The 7798-nt window shown below is 37.4% G+C and overlaps 1 pseudogene across 1 annotated transcript; it reads right to left on the bottom strand.

Annotated features, from left to right (window-relative positions):
• Nucleotides 1-2358: 2358 nt before the first annotated feature.
• On the bottom strand, nucleotides 2359-7279 carry LOC306639769 (olfactory receptor 4C3D-like; annotated as a pseudogene). The gene is made up of 2 exons: nucleotides 7261-7279; nucleotides 2359-3322 (listed from the first exon to the last, which is right to left on the bottom strand). The product of its transcript is annotated as an olfactory receptor 4C3D-like (transcript).
• Nucleotides 7280-7798: the final 519 nt, after the last annotated feature.

Genomic DNA, 7798 nt, shown 5'->3' with positions numbered 1-7798 from the left:
AAGAGTCTGGGAAAATCCCTGTAGAAACATCATTTGTCTCTTTATGTTCCCAAACTTATATCCATAAAGGGCATCACACCACCTCCCTGACTGCATGGCTTATCTTCTTCCAAGCGTCTCCCGCACCCATGTGTCAACTTCCTTGGAATTTGACTAGCTATTCATTCCTGGAGTTCAGTGCATCCCAGTTTTGATGATGATCATACATGGGTGGCAATGAGAGGGCCAGATGGCTTTTCCCTGACACAAGAGGAATAAAGAGAGTGTGCATATTCTGGGAAGTGGAGGCCAAGCAGAGCTAAAGGGAGGAAGGTAACCCCAAAATAAACAAGGAGAGAGACCTGAGAAAAATCTTCACAACACAGACAGAGACCCGGGCCATGTTTTGATGTTTTGCATGCCACCAACAAGAAGTGTTGTGACAAGAATGGCAGAGAGGGTAAAACCCAGAATATCTGGAGCCTCCCTTAGCCTCACTGAGTCTCATTTTCTCTTGTAGAAAATGTATTCAGTCTGAACTAATAATACCTGCTGCTGCATTAAGAGATATAAAATGTGAAAAGGAACTAACAATGCACATGCCTCCCAGCTGGCTTTAACTATAGTTCACTTACTCTCCTCATTAAATAATGGCTAATATTTTCATTGAATTAAACATTGAGATTAAAGAATCTTTATATATCAACTTCCAATGTAGTTTCTCTTAAAAGCTTTTAGAAGAAAACCTACATATTTCTTTTTAGGTTATTTTATTTTCAAGCACTAGATATAATCATATGCAGTGTCTGCATGAGAGATTCTTAATAATGAATGCCAAGGATCATCTTAACAGTCCCTAAAATATTTACAAACCAGTAAGACCATCTACTGAGGATGCCAGGATTACTTAGGTATTTTCCTTTGAGTCCTATACATTCCAAGTTTGCTGTTGAAAATTTATAATTTCATTAAACTCAGTCCTCCACTGAGCAGTTGATGTAACCTCAAAGACATAACCCTTGTCCTTAGTTTCCCCCTTCAAACATTCTCTTTTAATTTGGAGTACAAATGAAAATTTTCTCACTACTCTTCCCATCCTTATTCTTGGATTACCTTTATCTCCTGTCTATCATAAGACAAGGTGAATCACAAATTATTCAGTCTGAAGTCTGTAGAAATAATTATTTTTCACCAGCAATGAAAACTGATCATTTTTACTAGATCAGGGGCTGACTACATCAGCTTCCAGGCCTATACATTATTGGGAAAAGGTTCTATTTCTTATGAATTTTAGACATTCATGCATAACTCAGAACATACAGTCCTCCTAGCCCCCAACAAAATGGGAGTTATACATCTGAATTTACTGCATGTTGAAATTAAAGGAGAAAAAGCTTCAGGTGACCAGTGAGTCTGAGAAAGGAAACATTTGTTAGAAGAAGCAAAACTGGACAGTTAAAATCAGAAGTTTTGATTTACAAAGATATTATGGTAACATAGAATGACCTGATATTTTCTGAATATAAGATAAATATATTTATAACACATATCACATCCAAGAGCTTTACAAACTCATACCTTTTTAGTAAGAGTAAATAAAAGAATGTTTATACTTGTTGCTGCAAATGACCTCCTAAAGTATTGGTAAGAAAAAAAAAAAATCCTTGATATTCAAGAAAACTGAGCCATGAGAATATCTAAGAAAAGAAGAAGAAATTAAGAGTAATTTCAAAAATTCTGACATATTCTGACAGGAAAAGAAACAGAGACAGATCAGGAATCATTTCTTGTTAGGATATGAATTGTTCCTTTCATCCTTTTATGGGTCTCTTTATTTTGTGTATTCAGGTTGCAAAAAAAAGCAAAATTAAAAAAAATCAACAATGATTCTTTCACTCTTCAACTGTCAACACTTCATATGTTGATCTAAGAATTTCCTTTACCACAAAAGGCCAAGCAAATCTTGTTTTTTTTTTTTTTTTAAGTCCTGAGACCAATTCGTAGAAACCCTTCTGTAGAAAGCCAATTTTACACAAATAACCCATGTATGAAGAATATACTAAAGTCTCCCTGAAACTGTGGAGAAGCACACTCCAGAATCATCAAACGAAAGATTTGCAGTTCTTTCCATTGAAGATCCAGATCCAGAACCTTTGCATGTGAACATTGCAGCTTTATTAAAACACATTAAACACTACCAAAAGCACCTAGCAAAAGTCTAACTAACCACTATTAAGTAACCAATAAATGTTAGTTTTTTGAGGGAGCCCTTTGTGTTTTTCCAGTGATCTGTAAAATGTGCTACTTCTCTTGCACTGTGTGTGCAGTAGGTTTGACCTTCCATATTTGGGGTCGTCATCACTTGGCACGATGAATGGACTACATAATTCTTTTCTTCAACAAGCTCTTCATGGCACTTTTTACCTCTGTGTTTCTCACTGTGTAAATTATAGGATTCAGCATGGTAGTGAGGATTGCAAAGAACACAACCACCGATTGGTCCACCGGGTATGTGGCCACAGGATGCATGTAAGTGAATATGCAAGGCACAAAAAAGAGAACTACAACTGTGAAGTGGGAGCCACAGGTGGAGAGTGCTTTACACAGTCCTTCAGAGCCTTGGGATTTCAGGGAGCTCAGGATGGCGATGTAGGAGATGAGAAGCATGGAGAAAATGAGCAAGAACATGGCTCCACTGTTGGCTGCCACCACCATTCCAAGCCTGTAGGTGTCTCTACAGGCCAGTTTCAATAATGGGAAGAGATCACACATGAAGTGGTCAATGACATTGGGACCATAGGAGGGCAGGCTGATCATGAAGAGAATTTGCACAGTGGCATGCAGGATCCCTCCAATCCAGGATACAACCACCAGGAGGTGGTAGAGTCCCTGCCTCATGACAGTCATGTAGTGCAGGGGCTTGCAGATGGCCACATAATGGTCATAGGCCATGACAAGGAGGAGGATGATCTCTGAGCCTCCCAGGAAGTGCCCCACAAAGAGTTGAATCAGACAGCCACCCACAGTGATAGTCCTCCTCTGGTAGAGCAGGTCGACGATCATTTTAGGGGTGGTGGACAGAAGTGTAAGAGGCATCTATGAAGGATGGGTAGGTGAGAAAGAAGTACATAGGAGCAGAAAGCATGGGACTGAGGGGAGATGGTGATGATGATGAACAGATTGCCAGCACAGTAAAGACCAAAATCAACAAACAGATGATGAAGAACAGTCTCTGCAGGTGTGGATTCTGTGTGAGGCCCCAGGAAAACAAATTCAGTCACGTTATTGGGAGGCAGTAAGTTATCCTTGCAGGAAGTAATGCCTTCCTGGGGCCTGATTTTACCTGCAAAAAAGATAAAGAGAAGATAGCCAAACTAGTAATAAATGTATGCATGCTGAGTGTCATAGTACGGAGATGGTGGCAGTCATTGCTACTGCGGGACGCATATCCTTGCCCACAGTCCCCACCCTAAGTAACTGCCTCAGTTATTCTTTTTCACTCTCCTCCATGATGCTTTCCTCTCCTCAGTTAGATACATGTCAACCTATAGCCTCTGTGGTTTGACAGTTTTGTGTAATTTACTGAGAAAACACTGGGCTATACACACAAGATCTTGATCCCCTGTTTCCAGCTCCATGTGATCCTGCTAATAATTCCAGTGCCCTCTGCCTTTGAGTCCTCTCTGCATCTGTTGAATTCACAAATTATAACTTTGGGATGTATTTGTAAGCTGTAAAGTGCTGCACACTGATAAAGGCTATTCTCTCTTCCAAAGTTTACATTTGAAACCCACTGCTTTACCCATGAAAGGACATGTACAATACATATCTGCAGTGAGCAGCGCAAGATAGGAAATATACATAAATTACAGGAGACTTACCTCTCTGGCACCTACCATAGCAACATGCTATTCTTGTCTCTTTCCTTGGTGTACTTAGTACAGCTCTGGCACAGTGTCTTCAGCATCAGGTACTTGTGAGGTAATGAATAAATGCACAGTGAATTTTACTCGACTTCCTACATTTCCATATGTGAGATACACAAGCTTCCGTGGCCATAAACCAAGAACTCAAGTATCCATTGTCTTCCCAATCTGCTTCTCCACATCATCTACTTATGAAAAACATAAACTTCTCAAACATAAAATTCAGTTCATTTTCTGGCATACTTTTTATGTAATGTTATTGGGTAAGTGACTTTCAAGATAATTAATAATGTTGGTTACTTAAAAGACTCCTTTAAAATTATGTTATACATATAATTTAACATACTTACTTGCAGTAAATTTATATTTCAATAACTGGAACCAAAAAGAGCCTTTTGAATAGCAGTTCGTTTATTACGATCTACTAAGCAAAAGAAAACCTTATTACAAGTTCTTAAAAGAAGAAATTTAATGTGGAACTAGAAAGTGATGGTCAGATGGATAGAATAAGGTACTAGGCCTCAGCACACACCTATAAATACAAATGCATGATCATAATAATTCATCCCAATTTGGAGACATCAATTCCCCAATGAATGAACAGAAAAAAAACCACAATATAATCAAACGTATTCTGAAAAGCAAACATTTCTTTCCCTTCAAAGTAAGCAGATAAATGCTTTCTTTCTTAATTTTAAAAAATTGTGTACATAAATGAAAAGGAAACTGAGCACTTTCATTGTATTCCACTATTCTGAGGTCTAATTGGTAGATCTGAAAGAGTATGGTGTACATAAAATGAGAAACAATCAATGATAAATGTGACTGAGAAATAACTCTGAAGAAACAGAAATCATTTTGTCTTTTCTGTTTGACTTCACAATAACCTTTCTGGAAATAAACCATATGGGGAAATATTTTTAGAAATGGAGAATTCTTAGGTAAAACACATTCAGCACAATTACAAAAACCATGGAAGATTGGAAACTGTGCATGTCCAACGTTAGATAAGTTTATGAGTATAATATAATGCATCCCATAATGGGTAGTTGTTAACAGAGATATTTAAAATTTGTATAATTTCATAATTTTTTGTTGTAATAATGGGTAAAATTTAGAATGCAAATTTTAATTTCTACTATAATTCCTATAATTCTTATTATTTACATATTTGCATCTAAAAGGAAAAAAAGACCCAAAATATTTTTACTTCTAAATTGGGGGATTATAGTTGACTCAATCTTTTTTTTTTTTTTTTTTTTTTTTTTTGGTGGTGCTGGGGATTGAACTCAGGGTCTTGTTCATGCAAGGCAAGCACTCTCCCAACTGAGCCATATCCCCAGCCCCTCAATCTTTCTTGGTGACTGGACATGCCAAAGAAGAGATTAAAAAACTCAGCCTGGTGGAGATGAGAGTTGTTATATGATTTTTAAGGTGCATTAAATCCTGTGAATCTGTAATTACATGATTTCTCACCTATCACCTATCATCTTATCTGACATAGCTCCATGGCCAGGGCCCCAAGCAGGTGCTAGCTCACCAAAAGGTAAAGTGAGGGTAAAATGCCACATAGCTCAGTCGCAGTGAGCCCTTGTTGATTGAAAAGTGCACCTCTAGATGGTGCCTTTCTCTGGAGCCTTAGCAAGAGCTGCCACATATCCCGTTTGTAGACACTTTCTGTGACCTATCTTAGCTGTGGCTAATTAGACCTCAGGGGTGTTTCACTCCATTAGCAGAGCTTGCCAAAACCCAATTATTTCACCTTAACTGAACATTAGAGGACTTTCACAGCACTCATGTTTAATTGTTAACTTTTTCTTAAATCCACCGAAGTCAATCCCTCTGTCAAGAAAAACACACAAAAATGATCTGCCATTACAGAATTTGGATATTTGATAATACAGGAACTTAGTATATTAGTATAGTTTGAATATTTGCGTGTGCTATAAATTGAACATTTGAGTAGGTAACTCTGATGTCTTAAATTTTATTATAATATTGTCTTTATCAACGATTCTTCATTGTTAGACTTTTTGTTTTTGCAGTGCTGGGAATGGAACCCCAGCTTTGAACATGCTAGACAAGGGCTCTACTACTGAGCTACACTCCCAGACCTGTGACCCATGTCATAAGAACAGCACTTCACAGCAGGTCAATTCATAGTTTCTTCAAAGCAGTCATTTCTCATGCCAACTCTGGAACTAGATTAATGTTATAATGAAAATAATAGCATTCCAAATTACATTTAGACTTATAAAATACATTTTTTCAACCATTTAAATTTAATCTAATTAAATCCCTCTGGAATGGACAAAAAGCATGCTGCCTAATAGCATGGAAACTAAGTCAGGGAATCAAAACATCACCTCTCAAGGTAACACAAAGTATTGGGCCAGGGTCTTTATTTTTATTGGTTTGCTTTGCAACTAATGTGTGATAACACTTTTATGCTGCCACCAATCGTGAGGCCAGAATCATCACTAATATTCAAAATTATTTTTAAGAACAAACTGAATTAAATTAAAAGCAGGAATATTCCTATAGAACTATATTCACTCATCCATGTTCAAATATATTTTCTAAAATAAGAAAAATAAATTGTACATACCTCTGAATTGGCAATGTCATCACTGTGAGCAGTGTGTATCAGGGTAGAAAAACAGTTTCAGAAAACTAAACCAAATGATCAAGCCTAGTTTGACCAGATATTTGAATTATTATAGTGCTATTACATTTGTGATAGAAGGTGACAAAGAAATTTGAATGAGGGATTGGAACTGTGCAAATAACTATAATGAATATGCATTTTGCTAAAGTTTCATTTGTGAAAAGTTCTTCAATTTTTCCTTCAGTTCTGGAATAAAAGCACAATCTCAGAATGGAGAAGGAGCACATATTAAGTTTGTCATGCCCAATCTAATAAAGATTAAAACCCATTATTCACAGCCCATTCATCATTCACCATCCTCTACTGAAAAGACTGATGTGTAGAGAATATTTTGGATTCCCCACTGCTGTCTAGTTGACTCCCCAGAGCATAGAATTCTGTGAACTGGAGATAGGCAGAGTCTATGGAGTTAGGTCCAGATCAGTGAGCATTGTACAAGAAGGGAACTTTTTAATAGAGGATTTCCTAGAGCTATAAGGGAAAGTCTGATTCCAGAAGAAAATCCAAGGAGTGAATATACAAAACTCTGAAGGGACAGCACCACAGATATTTCAAACATAATGCAAACCAGAAAGAAAAATGGAGAAATTAAGTATGGTTCAGATCGTGCAGTCGGTAGGAAGGCAGTCATCATGTTAGCATGACATTTGACAGGTTCATGACAACAAAAACCACATACCCACCTACCTGGAAGCCTTACAGACATTTTCACGACCTTTCATAGGCAGAGGAACACTCCTCAGGGCAACAAAACACCACATGCAGGGCTCATATTGCCTTAGTCCAATTCAAAACCCCTTTTGTCCCAGGAAGACACTCCTAACTGCTCCAAAATGAAAAAGTTTAGAAACATGGCCAATCATTCATCTATCATATATAATCTCTCAAAAACCTTCCAGTTTGACTTTTCTAATAAAGTAGAATAAACCAATAATTAAGGTAATAAACATATCAACATAGACAGAATCACTTATACACCTTCTAAATTCCTAAGTAACCTGCTTGTAGAAATAGTATGAGCTATTTAAGGTCATGGAATGAGATGATGACTCAGTGAGAGGTAGACCCAGGCTTCCTGGTGCTGAAGCCTGCGTTCTTATTCTCCAGGAAGTTCTTGCAATCAATATATGCTTGCTAAATATTGTTACATAACAGTCCACTGATTCCTTAAACAAAACATGTGGTAGCTGTGAAGTAGACACTCTATCCAAAGTGGCAGCTTAGA

The sequence above is a fragment of the Sciurus vulgaris genome, assembly GCF_902686455.1.
Source record: "Sciurus vulgaris genome assembly, chromosome: 11".
Lineage (NCBI taxonomy): Eukaryota > Metazoa > Chordata > Mammalia > Rodentia > Sciuridae > Sciurus > Sciurus vulgaris.
The sequence above is the reverse complement of the archived record's forward strand: the minus strand, read 5'-3'. Positions and strand labels throughout refer to the sequence as shown.